Genomic DNA, 15440 nt, shown 5'->3' with positions numbered 1-15440 from the left:
CCTGCCCCAAATACCCATTCTTCCCTTTGGCAGCCACCCATTTGTTTTCTATGAGTGTTTTCCTTTGGCAGCCACCCATTTGTTTTTTTTGTTTTTTGAACTTTATTTTATTTTTAAACTTTACATAATTGTATTAGTTTTGTTTTTTAGACTCTACATATAAGTGAAATCATATGGTATTTGCCTTTATTTTATTTAGCATAGTACCCTCGATGCATACGTTATTAAAATGGCAAGATTTCATTTTTATGAAATGAGTAATTCCATTGAGTATACTGAGTTGAATATATATATATATATATATATATATATATATATATATACACACACACACACACACCCACACACACACACACACACATACCACATATTCTTTATCCATTCATCTATTACTAGACACTTAGGTTGCCTCCACATCTTGGCTTGTAAATAATGCTGCAGTGAACATTGGGGAGCATATATCTTTTTGAATTAGTGGTTTTTTCTTTGGGTAAATACCCAGAAGTGAAATTTCTAGGCCATATGGCAGTTCTATTTTTAATTTTTGGAGGACCTCCCATAATATTTTCCATAGTAGCTTCATCAATTTACAATCCCGTCAACAATGTGCAAGTGTCCCCTTTCCTCCACATTTTTGCTAAAACTTGCCATTTGTTATCTTTTTTAATGACAGCTATTCTGACAGGTGTAAGGTGGTATCTCATTGCAGTATTAATTTGCATTTCCCTTATTAGTGATGTTGAGCATCTTTTCATATGTCTGCTGGCTATCTGTATGTCTTCTTTGGAAAAATGTCTCTTTGGGTCCTCTGTCCATTTTTTAATTAGGTTGTTTTTTTTTTTTTTTTTTTTTTTGATGTTGAGTTGTATGGGTTCCCTGTATATTTTGGATTTTTACCCCTTATTGGAGATATCATTTGCAAATATTTTCTTGCATCAGTAGTCTGCCTTTTTGTTGATAGTTTTTACTTTCACTGTGCAAAAGCTTTTGAGTTGAATGTAGTGGCATCTGTTTTATTTTGCCCTTTGTTTCCCTTGCATGAGGAGACAGATCAGAAAAAGTATTGCTAAGACCAGTGTGAGAGATTGTACCAGGCAGATACATCTTAATGGGATGGTGTCATGTTTTAAGAAAGCATATAAGATGGGATATATTTTAGTAGCATTCTTGGAAAATATATTTTGTCCAGGAGATTCAGATATGAAGAGTTTCTTTGTGTTTATGGTGGTATATTATTATTATAGCTGTATATTATTATTTTGTTGGTGCACTTTGGCAGAATTCCAAAATTCTCATTTTCTTCCTGGGAACCTGGCTACCAAGCCCTGTACCAAATTTTCCATTCTCCCCTACCAGTTATGGTCCTGTGACTAAGTGAAATGTCATCAGAAGTGATACACAGTTCCCCTCTCATTTGCTCAAAGAGTAATTTCCATGAGTATAGAAATAAATCCAAATGCATCATTAATTCCAGTTAAGATAAGTATTTAATGTGGCTATTAAAGGATACATTTTACTTCTGGTTCTGGACCAAGATGGAGTATAAAGAATTGTTAAACTATGGTAGAAAAGTAACTATAAGATATAAAAACACTGTTGTTTTAGTTGCTAAGTTGCGTCCAACTCTTTTGCAACCCCATGGACTGTAGCCCACCAGGCTTCTCTGACCATGAGATTTCCCAGGCAAGAATACTAGAGTTGGTTGCCAATTCCTTCTCCAGGGTATCTTCCGGACCCAGGAATTGAACCCACGTCTCTAGCATCTCTTGTATTACCAAGCAGATTCTTTACCACTGAGGCAAGGGAAGCCCAAAAGAACTCTGAAGAATACCTAGAGGCTGAGGGAGAATATCAAAGGAAAGATAAATTTTGAAGGTGAGTCCCATCTTTTAACTCTGGGGTTCAGTTCAAATTTCACAGAAGGTGTGGTTTCAGCCCCACTGGATGGTGGAGAATTTTGGTGGGTTTCCAGGGCCAGAGCTGATCTATAGTCACTGAGCAAGCAGGAGACAAACCTTTGGGACACAATTGAATTGCAGCTGGTAGAGTTGAGGTGCGGGTACACGGTTTAGAAAAGAGTGTCTGCATTGAAAGGGACATGGGAAATTGCCAGGGCATAAGTGACTGACAGCTGATGTGTGGGCACCTAAAGCTGCTGTAGCCCAAGGACTACAGTTCACATTATGTACATCAGGAAGGAAGTTTGTTGGCTTTGGTTGGGCTGTAGAGTTGCCAGTCACAATGGAATGAAACTATTAGAAATAACAGTAGCGGTAGGAAAGAGGGAAATCCACAAAAAATGTGGAAATTGAACGTACTCTTAACCAATATATCAGATAAGAAATCACAAGGGAAATTAGAAAATATCTTGAGACAAATTGAAATAAAAACACAAGACACAAAGACATGGGATGCATCCAAATCAGAGGGGAATTTACAGCTATAACATTTACATTAAAAAAAGAGCTCAAACCAATAACCTAACTTTACAACATATGAAACTAGAAAAAGAACAAGCTAAACCCAAAGCTATCAGAATAGAAATACTAAAGATTAGAGCAGATATAAACCGACAAATAGATTCATGGGATTAGATTTGATAAGACAGAGTGCCTGAAGAACTATGGACAGAGGTTCATGACATTGTACAGGAGGCAGTGATCAAGACCAGTCCCAAGAAGAAGAAATGCAAAAAGGCAAAATGGTTGTCTGACTAGGCCTTACAAATAGCTGAGAAAAGAAGAGAAGCTACAGGCAAAGGAGAAAAGGAAAGATACCCATCTGAATGCAGAGTTCCAAAGACTAGCAAGAAGAGATAAGAAAGCCTTCTTAAGTGATCAATGCAGAGAAATAGAGAAAAACAATAGAATGGGAAAGGCTAGAGATCTCTTCAAGAAAATTAGAGATAACCAAGGGAGCATTTCATGCAAAGATGAGCACAATAAAGGACAGAAATGGTATGGACCTAACAGAAGCAGAAGATACTAAGAAGAGGTGGCAAGAATATATAGAAGAACTGTACAAAAAAGGTCTTAATGACCCAGATAACCACGATGGTGTGGTGACTCACCTAGAGCTAGACATCCTGAAGTGTGAAGACAAGTGGGCCTTAGGAAGCATTATTATGAACAAAGCTAGTGGAGGTGATAGAATTAAAATCCTAAAAGATGATGCTTTTAAAGTGCTGCACTCCATATGCTAGCAAATTTGGAAAACTCAGCAGTGGCCACAGGACTGGAAAAGGTCAGTTTTCATTCCAGTCCCAAAGAAAGGCAATACCAAAGAATGTTCAAACTACTGCACAATTGCATTCATTTCACATGCTAGCAAAGTAATGCTCAAAATTCTCCAAGAAAGGCTTCAACAGTATCTGAACCATGAATTTAGAAAAGGCAGAGGAACCAGGGAACTGCCAACATCTGTTGGATCATAGAAAAAGCAAGAGAGTTCCAGAAAAACATCTGCTTTATTGACTATGCCAAAGCCTCTTGACTGTGTGAATCATAACAAACTGGAAAATTCTTCCAACGATGGGAATATCAGACCACCTGACCTGCCTCCTGAGAAATCTGTATGCAGGTCAAGAAGCCACAGGTAGAACTGGACATGAAACAACGGACTGGTTCCAAATTGGGAAAGGAGTACATCAAGGCTGTATATTGTCACCCTGCTTATTTAACTTATATGCAGAGTACATCATGCAAAATGCCTGGCTGGATGAAGCAGGAGCTAGAATCAAGATTGCTGGGAGAAATAATCATAACCTCAGATATGCAGATGACACCACCCTTATGGCAGAAAGCGAAGAGGAATGAAAGAGCCTCTTGATGAAAGTGAAAGAGTGAAAAAGCTGGCTTAAAACTCAACATTCAGAAAACTAAGATCATGGCATCCAGTCCCATCACTTCATGGCAAATAGATGGGGAAACAGTGGTAGACTATATTTTTGGGCGCTCCAAAATCACTGCAGATGGTGACTACAGCCATGAAATTAAAAGATGCATGCTCCTTGGAAGAAAAGTTATGACCAACCTAGATAGCATATTAAAAAGTAGAGACAGTACTTTGCTTACAGAGGTCCGTCTAATCAAAGCTATGGTTTTTCCAGTAGTCATGTACGGATGTGAGAGTTGGACCATAAAGAAAGCTGAGGACCAAAGCATGGATGCTTTTTAACTGTGGTGTTGGAGAAGACTCTTGAGAGTCCCTTGGACTGCAAGAAGATCAAACCAGTCAATCCTAAAGAAAATCAGTCCTGAATATTCATTGGAAGAACTGATGCTGAAGCTGAAGCTCCAATACTTTGGCTACCTGATGCAAAGAACTGACTCATTGGAAAAGACCCTGATGCTGGGAAAGATGGAAGGCAGAGGAGAAGGGGATGGCAGAGGATAAGATGGTTGCATGGCATCACCGACTCGATGCACATGAGTTTGAGCAAGCTCCAGGAGTCGGTGATGGACAGGGAAGCCTGGTGTGTTGCAGTCCATGGCGTTGCAAAGAGTCGGACATGACTGAGTGAACTGAAACTGAGAATTCTATATAAAAATAATAATAAACCCAGAAGCTGGTTTTTTGAAAATAACTGCAAAATCAGCAAATCTTTCTCTATGGCTATATATATAGACAGAGATAGAAGACTTAAATCACTAAAATCAGAAGTGAAAGAAATACTATAAACAGTTGTAGACCAACATACTGATAATCTTGATTGTTGGGAAGCCCAGTACAAAATAGCTGGTTGGAGGAAGTCCTTGGGAAAATGGCAAAGGGCCAGAAATACCCTGGCTTGGTGTGCTCGGGCAGAAAAACATCTCCTGCCTTTGGTTATGCCCAGCGCCAAGATTTAATAATAAATATTAAGGATGTTGCTTGAGAAAATGGGTTATGGGATAAGCACATGGGTCACTTAAGAGTGCACTGTCCTTGAAATATTTTTACTGATTAGGTGTTAACCCTGTACGCGTTCTGCTGGCTGTATACTCTAAGCTCTTTGTTCCTACTTCTATAAAAAGGCTTGACTGCAGAAATAAACTTGTCAGTCTTGCAAGAGACTGTCCGAGTGTTCTTCTTTCAGGTTCGTCGCTTCCAAGTCCTAGGGAGAAAAATCCCCAACAAGTGGCGCCTGAACAGGGACTTTCAAGTCCCTGGAAGGAAGGCTGAACAAAGCAACGAGCCCCTGAAGAAAGAGGTAAGCAGGATGGAACAATATAGCAGTAAAATTCCTTTCATTTCTATAATGCATCATTTTTTGAAACAAAATGGTGTTAATGTTTCAAGAGACCAGTTGAACGACTGCTATCATATTTTACTGGAACAATTCATGGTTCCCAGAAGAGGGGCACTCAATCTAGACATATAGAAAAGGGTTAAAAATAATGTTTTGCAAGCATATCGGCAAGGGTTACATGGTCACTCATACGGGCTATCATAGAACAAATTAAAGGGCATAACGTTAATTTGGAAGTAAAAAACTATTCAATCTTTACATGAATATGAGCATAAGGAACAAGATATGCAAGGTGCTTTGAAATATAAGAATGTTATGCTCAATCAGACACAATCCTTAGAAAAACAACTTAGAGACATATATACAGGATATGTCAAAACTGAAGCCACTTAGAACGGTGGTCATTTCATTCAACGGACAGCCCAAATCTGAGGTTTTTCCTTCTGCTCCACCTGTAACAGCAATTGCTAACTTTGCTCGTACTAATCATTTCACTCCTCCTTGGGAGATGCCTACTTGCGCTTTCGCTTTCCCAATGCAATTTAATCAGCCTGCCCAAGACCAAAATACTTGGGCTAATCTAGATTTTGGCATGTTGTCTAGCTTTAAGAAAGCATGCACTCTGTATGGACCTACTTCTCCTTACTGTATAGAATTTCTCGGAGGATGGGCTGACCATTGGATGCCATATGATTTTTTTCAAATAGCAAAGATAATTCAAAATCCTCAACAATTACTTCAATGGCAAATATGGGTTAAGGATGAGGCCCAACAAATGCTGATTGACCAGCAATCTCATGGTAACCCTGCCAATTTAACCTATGATATACTCACTGGAACAAGAGCCATGGCCGATATGATTGCGCAATTAGCTAATATTACCCCTCAGATGTTACATTTCATTAAAGAAACTGCCTGCAAGGCATAAGCAAAGGTTGATAGCACTAACTCTGATGGTTCATTTATTAAGATTATTCAAGGACATGAAGAGGAATATTCTCAATTTATAGGAAAATTCAAGGATGCAATTGAGAAATCTATTAAGGATGTGACTTTACAAAATATTATTTTAAAACAACTTGCTTTTGAAAATGCTAATGAGGAATGTCAATCCATGCTTAGACCAATTCAAGAGACTAGCTCTCTTATGGAATATTTGAAAGCTTATAAGGATATCAGATCTAATTACCATAGAGCAAAATTGGCAACATTAGAAAACTTTAATGTACAGAAAGCTACTAATGCCAAATGTTTTAACTGTGGGAAGCCCGGCCATATGAAAAAACAATGTTGCATGCCAAAAAATAATACTAATAAGAAGAGACCTCCAGGAGTATGTCCAAGATGTAAAAAGGGGTTCCATTGGCTGAATGAATGTCATTCTAAATTTGATAAGGATGGAAACACTTTGAACCCCGATGCACACCAACAAAAAAAACCAGGGAAACTAATAAAGGGGCCATCTTCTAGCCCCACTACCAAAGGAGGACCTAGCATTATGACGCTACAAGCAGCTACATCTAAGAGTGCTTGCATTGATGTACCTAGTCCTTATGATATGGAACTAATAGATTTATACAATCCCCACAAAATTCCCACTGGATATTATGGCCCGATTCCACCTGGGACAGTGGGACTGATTTTGGGATGTAATAGCTGCACAATAAGAGGTTTAATGGTATTGACTGGTGTTGTGGATGAAGATTATGAAGGGGAAATACATGTTATAGTAAATGTTGTGAAAATGGGAAATATATACTTACAAAAAGGGGAATGTTTTGCACAATTATTACTTTTGCCAATGAAGGCATCTGATAAAGTTCGGCAGGGAGGCTTTGGCAGTACCAACCTTACTGCTGCACTATCCACCTTATTAAAGGAACATCAGAAACCCATACTTACTTTACACATATGGGGAAGAAATTTCACAGGCATGTTAGATACTGGAGCTAACATTTCAATCATTAGAGCTGCAGAATAACCCCTTGATTGGGGTAAGATTATGGCTCCTTCTAGACTATTAGGAGTGAATAAAACTGATGCCACACAAACTTTTGTCAATGCATCCTATTTACAAATGTATGGCCCTGATCAAATTGTAGCTTATCTTAAACCATATATTACTAATATCCCTATCAATTTATGGGGATGGAATTTTCTTGAACAAACGAAAGCCACAATTTCTTTAAATGAACCTTCTTAATGGGGGCCATTGAGTTAACACGACTGCCTTTCGATTGGGAATCTGATACCCCAATATGGATACCTCAATGGTCCCTAACTAAAGAAAAATTGGCAACTCTTACACAATTAGTAAATGAACAATTACAAAAAGCTCATATAGAACCTTCATTTTCCCCATGGAACTCTCCTATTTTTATAATGAAAAAGAAATCAGGAAAATGGCGAATGTTGATAGATTTAAGAAATGTTAATAATACCGTGTTACCTATGGGGCCCTTACAACCCGGATTGCCCTCCCCTTCTATGGTACCAAAAGGATGGTCTATAATTATTATTGACTTACAAGACTACTTTTTTTTTTACTATACCTCTGCACCCTAAAGATAGAAAACGTTTTGCCTTTTCAGTTCCATCTATAAATCACATGGCTCCTATTAAAAGATTTCAATGGAAGGTGCTACCTCAGGGAATGATGAACTCTTCTACCATTTGCCAATATCTCATATCTGTTTTATTACAACCTATTAGGGATAAATGTCCTACTGTGTTTATAATTCATTACATGGATGATATACTTCTTTCTATGGAATCTGAATGCTATTTGCAACAGTTATACAATGAAGTTACTACTACTCTTCAAAATCATAGCCTGCTTATTGCGCCAGATAAAATTCAATGGAAAACACCCTTTAATTATTTAAGACATGTTATGGAAGAATCTAAAATCAAACCTCAAAAAACTCAAATTTCTGTGCAGTCTCTACACACGCTGAATGATTTTCAAAAATTGCTAGGAGATATTAATTGGTTGCAAGGAGATCCAACCAGTCCATTCTGAAGGAGATCAGCCCTGGGATTTCTTTGGAAGGAATGATGCTAAAGCTGAAACTCCAGTACTTTGGCCACCTCATGCGAAGAGTTGACTCATTGGAAAAGACTCTGATGCTGGGAGGGATTGGGGGCAGGAGGAGAAGGGGATGACAGAAGATGAGATGGCTGGATGGCACCACTGACTTGATGGACGTGAGTCTGAGTGAACTCCGGGAGTTGGTGATGGACAGGGAGGCCTGGCGTGCTGCGATTCATGGGGTCGCAAAGAGTCAGACACGACTGAGCGACTGATCTGATCTGATTAATTGGCTACGGCCATCTGTTGGCATCCCCACCTATGCCTTACAAAATCTATTTAAAATTTTAGAGGGATCCCCTGACCCTAATAGCCCTAGAAAGAAGAACTGGCCTTAATGGAAAAATGCATTCAACAATCTTTTTCAACTCGGCTAGATTATGATCAACCAGTTTCTTTATATATATTCCCCACTGAACATTCGCCCACTGCAATTATAGCTCAGCATAACCCAATAGAATGGGTATATTTACACACTAAACAGTCTAAAAAAAATTATATCATATATTGAGAAAATAGGGCACTTAATTATGTCAGGAAGAAGCCATATATACAAACTTTGACTTGATTTGATCCATATGCAATACACGTTCCCTTGACAAAAAAGGAATTGCAAATTGCCTTACAATATAACTTGACCATGCAAATGGTATTAAGTGATTTTCAAAATGCTATCTCATTTCATTTGCCAAAAGGAAGATTATGGGACTTCCTACAGTGTACTAAATTCATTGTAACTAATATCATTACATCCCAACCTATTTCCAGTGCACCCATCTATTTCATTGATGGCAACAAGAAAGGCATAGCAAGGATTGTCGGCCCTGATATCAAAGAGAAATTACCCACTACCTATTCTTCAGTACAAAGAGTTAAATTATATGCTTTATATGCTCTTTTGTCGCTTCAGCCATTATCCTTCAACATATATACTGATTCCAAATACCTTGCTTCCCTTTTTCCTGATTTTGTTACCGGCTTTTTATGCAACCTAGATGAAGAATTATATACTCTCTTTTCACAGACTCAAGCTTTAATTCGCTCACGTATGGAACCTTTCTTTATTGCACATATACATGCTCATTCAGGTTTACCTGGCCCTCTGGTTGCAGGAAATGATGCTGTTGACAGGCTCATAGCTCCCATTTTACGTCTGCCAATGACGGACATGCTAATCTTCATACCAATACTAACAGATTGCACTCTAAATACCATATTCCTCTCACGGAAGCATGGCATATTATTAAAACCTGTGATGTCTGCACCCCTCTGTGCTTACGAACTACAGTTTCAGGAGTTAATCCCCAGGGGCAACAGCCTAACTCCCTTTGGCAATCTGATTTCACTCACTGCTCCTTAGGAAAGTTTTCTTTGCTTTTTGTCTCAGTTGATACATTTTCAGGATTTATCTGGGCAGTACCTGTCTCTTCAGAATCCAGTAAACACGCCATTTCTGCACTCTTACTCACCTTCCCCGTTATGGTGATTCCTTCTGTCTTGAAAACAGACAATGGACCTACATTCACCTTGTATTCGTTTCATTCATTTTTATCAGAATGGAACATAATGCGTATTACAGGAATACCCTATAATCCTCAGGGTCAAGCCATTATTGAAAGAGCCCACCGCACCCTAAAAACTCATTTATTAAAACAGAAAGGGGGAATATGGAAGAGGAGATACACTTCTTATCCCATGAACCCTCAGTTACTATTATCTTTAACTCTTTATTCCCTAAATTTATTAAACCTAACAAAAAATAATTCTGACACTCGTGCAGATAGACATTTTGCAGAAGACAAAAACAGCAAATTAGAAATCAATACACCAATATGGTATAAGCAATTTAATCAGTGGCTGCCAGGAATCTTATGACTCCTAGGCAAGGGTTATGGTCTTGTCATTGCAGATGGAGAGGAAATCTAGGTTCCCCTTCGCCATGTCCATTACCGAGAGGGACCCCAAGACCGGACTCCCTCGGCAAGTGATGAAGCTGACACGAAGGGTCTCGTCAATAACCTTGGAGGAGCCAATGAGGAAACGCCATTGTCTGAATCTTTCCAGACATGGGCTCAAGTGAAAAACATGACTCGTCATGCTGAGCAGACACTGAAGAGTACTGGAACTCCTATGACTCCAGATAAGCTGTTTCTGGCAATGTTATCTGTTCTTTCCTGTTCCTCTGGGGTAAATGCAGAATATGTTTATTGGGCATACATACCCAATCCACCACTTCTCTCCATAGTGGATTGGGTAGCTAAAGCCCCTATGATCTTTACTAATGACAGCATGCATTTTCCAAGTCCCTGGTCCACAAAGCGACCAATTCGTGAAGAAGATGAGGGAAAGCCAATCAACATTTCCGTGGGATTCAAAACCTTGCCTATCTGTTTCGGATCTCATCCCCTTTGCGTGACTATCTTCCCACAGTGGTGGGCATACTCTGCCAACAGTGGGACTGCTTTGCGTCTGGGAACGTTTGCTTTGGCATCTTTCTTACTTATGGCTCCGAGCGACATTATCCAGGCCAGATAAGCCAACTATTCAAACTCGCTTTTTCAACCAGAGGAACCTTCATGTCATACTGTATCTTGGAGAAGAAAACAGGAGATACAATCATTACATTGGTTTGATTGTCAAGGCCAATTTGGGAAAGTTTCTATAATTCAGCAAAATCATACTAATCATACATTTAAATTTGTTGACTGGGGACCTCACGGTTTGTTTGTAAACTGTTCTGAAGAGCAGGAGGAACATCATAATTGCTCCTGGTTTAATAGATCAAGCATTGGAGGCTTTCATAAATCTAAGACAAGTTTCTGGACTGATAAGGACATATTGCTGAATTAGTATAATGGGGGCTTATCACCCCCACAACCCAGGATTGTTGTCCCCATTGTGGGGCCAGAGCAATGGCACATTTGGAAACTTCCAGCAGCCTTAGAGCACTTCGCTAGTGTTTATGGGACTGTGGGTGTGTTTTATCCTTCTAATTATACCTTCCTATACAATAGTACTGGTTATATTCAATCGTGTGTTCACCTTCCATACTTGTTTATTGTAGGGCATTTTGATATTGATTTATCGGCCAAGATTGCAATTGTACTGCATGTGCATTGTATACCTGCCTTAATCACACCATTTCATATCACAGTGCTAGCAGCTAGTTAAACAAAAATCTGAGTTATGGCTAGCTAGCTAGTTAAACAAAGATCTGAGTTATGGCTTCCCGTAAACTTAACTGAGCCTTGGACTGATTCTGTATTTCTTTCTGTATTGTTGAAAACTGGACTTAGGCGATCTAAGTGCATCATTGGGTGGATTATTACAGGCATCTTAAGCCTCATCTCTATTGTGACTGTAGGAACTTTGTCCAGTATGGCTTTACATAATTCTATACAAAATCATGATTTTATCACTGCTTGGCACAAAGACTCTCATGATCTTTGGACTCAACAAGCTCAAATAGATCAGCAATTACAAACATGAATTAATGAGTTACAAACTGTGGTTATCCACTTAGGAGATCAAGTGCAGCAACTGACTTTCCAAACATGTATACGTTGTCACTGGAATTTTACTTCTTTTTGTCTGACTAACATGCCCTATAATAGCACTGAATATCCTTGGGATAAAATTAAAGTGCATTTGCAGGATCTCACAGATAACTCAAGTTTAGACATCAATTTGTTGAAACAACAAGTTGCTAATTTTCAAGTTAAGGTACCTAAGGAATTGTACAGCAATCAATTTTATGATACTTTAACCAAAACCCTATCGTCTCTAGACCCTAGAGCTTGGTTTTCAGGAAGCAACATTTTTATATATGTATTAATCACCCTGCTTTTTCTGTCATTGCTTATAGGATTCAGATGTCTCTCCTCAAGACTCCATGCCTCCTACGATGGAATCCAACTAGCAGCTGCCGTGCTTAAATTAAAAACAAAAGGAGGATATGTTGGGAAGCCCAGTACAAAATAGCCGGTTGGAGGAAGTCCTTGGGAAAATGGCGAAGGGCCAGAAATACCCCGGCTTGGTGTGCTCGGGCAGAAAAACATCTCCTGCCTTTGGTTATGCCCAGCGCCAAGATTTAATAATAAATATTAAGGATGTTGCTTGAGAAAACGGGCTATGGGATAAGCACATGGGTCACTTAGAGCGCGCTGTCCTTGAAATATTTTTACTGATTAGGTATTAACCCCGTATGCGCTCTGCTGGCTTTATACTCTAAGCTCTTTGTTCCTACTTTTATAAAAAGACTTGACTGCAGAAATAAATTTGTCAGTCCTTGCAAGAGACTGTCCGAGTGTCCTTCTTTCAGGTTCGTCACTTCCAAGTCCCGGGGAAAAAATCCCCAACATTGATGAAATAGGCAATCTTCTAGAAACACATGAACTACAAAAAAAAGTTCAAGAAGAAACAGATCTTGATGCTGGGAAAGATCGAGGCAGGAGAAGGGAGCCCTTCTCCTGAGGGCTCCCTTCAAAGGATAAGATGGTTGGATGGCATCATTGACTCAATGGACATGACTTTGAGTGAATTCCAGGAGATAATGAAAAACAGGGAAACCTGGTGTGCTGCAATCCAAAGGGTCACAAAAAGTCGGACATGACTGAGCAACTGAAAAACAACAACAAATAGGCCTGTAACAACAACGAAAAAGGCAATTAAATCAGTAATCACAAACCTCCCAACAAAGAAAAGCTCAGGACAAGATGGCTTAACTGGTGAATTTTAGAATAACACCAATACTTCTTAAACTCTTCCCACAAATTGAATTAAATAGAAAACTAACAAACTCATCCTAAGAGGTCAACATTACCTTGATTTCAAAGCCAAAACAAAACAACAAAAAAACAAAACCAAAAAATCTACTGGGGAAAAAAAAAAAACAAAACCTGAAAGCCAGTAACCCTAATGAATAGAATGAACATATCCTCAAAACAGTACTGGCAATAATAATAAACTAGTGAATTCAGCACGCTATGGAAAGGACTAACATGTTCAGTTCAGTTGCTCAGTCGTGTCCGACTCTTTGCAACCCCATGAATCGCAGCACGCCAGGCCTCCCTGTCCATCACCAACTCCCGGAGTTCACCCAGACTCACGTCCATCGAGTCAGTGATGCCATCCAGCCATCTCATCCTCTGTCGTCCCCTTCTCCTCCTGCCCCCAATCCCTCCCAGCATCAGAGTCTTTTCCAATGAGTCAATTCTTCGCATGAGGTGGCCAAAATACTGGAGTTTCAGCTTTAGCATCATTCCTTCCAAAGAAATCTCAGGGCTGATCTCCTTCAGAATGGACTGGTTGGATCTCCTTGCAGTACAAAGGACTCTCAAGAGTCTCCAACACCACAGTTCAAAAGCATCAATTCTTTGGCACTCAGCCTTCTTCACAGTCCAACTCTCATATACATACATGACCACAGGAAAAACCATAGCCTTGACTAGATGAAACTTTGTTGGCAAAGTAATGTCTCTGCTTTTGAATATGCTATCTAGGTTGGTCATAACTTTCCTTCCAAGGAGTAAGCGTCTTTTAATTTCATGGCTGCAGTCACCATCTGCAGTGATTTTGGAGCCCCCAAAAATAAAGTCTGACACTGTTTCCACTGTTTCCCCATCTATTTCCCATGAAGTGATGGGACCGGATGCTATGATCTTTGTTTTCTGAATGTTGAGCTTTAAGCCAGCCTTTTCACTCTCCACTTTCACTTTCATCAAGAGGCTTTTTAGTTCCTCTTCACTTTCTGCCATAAGGGTGGTGTCATCTGCATATCTGAGGTTATTGATATTTCTCCCGGCAATCTTGATTCCAGCTTGTGTTTCTTCCAGTCCAGCATTTCTCATGATGTACTCTGCATATAAGTTAAATAAGCAGGGTGACAATATACAGCCTTAACGAACTCCTTTTCCTATTTGGAACCAGTCTGTTGTTCCATGTCCAGTTCTAACTGTTGCTTCCTGACCTGCATACAAATTTCTCAAGAGGCAGATCAGGTGGTCTGGTATTCCCATCTCTTTCAGAATTTTTCACATTTTATTGTGATCCACACAGTCAAAGGCTTTGGCATAGTCAATAAAGCAGAAATAGATGTTTTTCTGGAACTCTCTTGCTTTTTCCATGATCCAGCGGATGTTGGCAATTTGATCTCTGGTTCCTCTGCCTTTTCTCAAACCAGCTTGAACATCAGGAAGTTCATGGTTCACATATTGCTGAAGCCTGGCTTGGAGAATTTTGAGCATTACTTTACTAGCGTGAGATGAGTGCAATTGTGCAATAGTTTGCGCATTCTTTGGCATTGCCTTTCTTTGGGATTGGAATGCAAACTGACCTTTTCCAGTCCTGTGGCCACTGCTGAGTTTTCCAAATGTGCTGGCATATTGAGTGCAGCACTTTCACAGCATCATCTTTCAGGATTTGAAATAGCTCAACTGGAATTCCATCACCTCCACTAGCTTTGTTTGTAGTGATGCTTTCTAAGGCCCACTTGACTTCACCTTCCAGGATGTCTGGCTCTAGGTCAGTGATCACACCATTGTGATTATCTGGGTTGTGAAGATCTTATTTGTACAGTTCTTCTGTGTATTCTTGCCACCTCTTTTTAATATCTTCTGCTTCTGTTAGGTCCATACCATTTCTGTCCTTTATCGAGCCCATCTTTGCATGAAATGTTCCCTTGGTATCTCTAATTTTTTAACATTAACATTGTGGCCAAGTGGAATTTATCCAGGTCCTGTGAGGGTGTTTCAACATAGGAACCCAATGTAATGTGCTACATTTATAAAATAAAGAGGAAAAATCTAAATAATCATATCAACTGATGCCGAAATCTGTCTGAATTAAAACTATAAAACTCTTAGGACAAAATATAGGTGTAAATCTTTGTGACCTTGGATTAATGGTTTCTTAGATATGATTCCAAAGGAAAGAAATAGACAAATTGGAATTTATCAAAATTAAAAACTGTTTTGCTTCAAAGGGCCCTGCCAAGAAAGTAAAGAGAGAACCTACAAAAATGGGATAATGTTTATAAATAACATATCTGATAAGTGACTTGTCTGAGTCCTTTTGCTCTAAGTAATACCATAGCTGAATGGCTTATCCACAACAGAAATG

General features: G+C 39.2%; 1 long non-coding RNA gene across 1 annotated transcript; it reads left to right on the top strand.

Moving 5' to 3' along the window:
* Nucleotides 1-304: 304 nt before the first annotated feature.
* On the top strand, nucleotides 305-12615 carry LOC139177291 (uncharacterized). The gene is made up of 3 exons (XR_011561784.1): nucleotides 305-1875; nucleotides 5078-5191; nucleotides 12187-12615. It is a non-coding gene; the product is annotated as an uncharacterized lncRNA (long non-coding RNA).
* The last annotated feature ends 2825 nt before the right edge of the window (nucleotides 12616-15440 follow it).

Source organism: Bos indicus, chromosome 18 (assembly GCF_029378745.1).
Source record: "Bos indicus isolate NIAB-ARS_2022 breed Sahiwal x Tharparkar chromosome 18, NIAB-ARS_B.indTharparkar_mat_pri_1.0, whole genome shotgun sequence".
In the NCBI taxonomy this organism is placed as follows: Eukaryota; Metazoa; Chordata; class Mammalia; order Artiodactyla; family Bovidae; genus Bos; species Bos indicus.
This window is presented reverse-complemented; position numbering and strand designations above follow the sequence as displayed.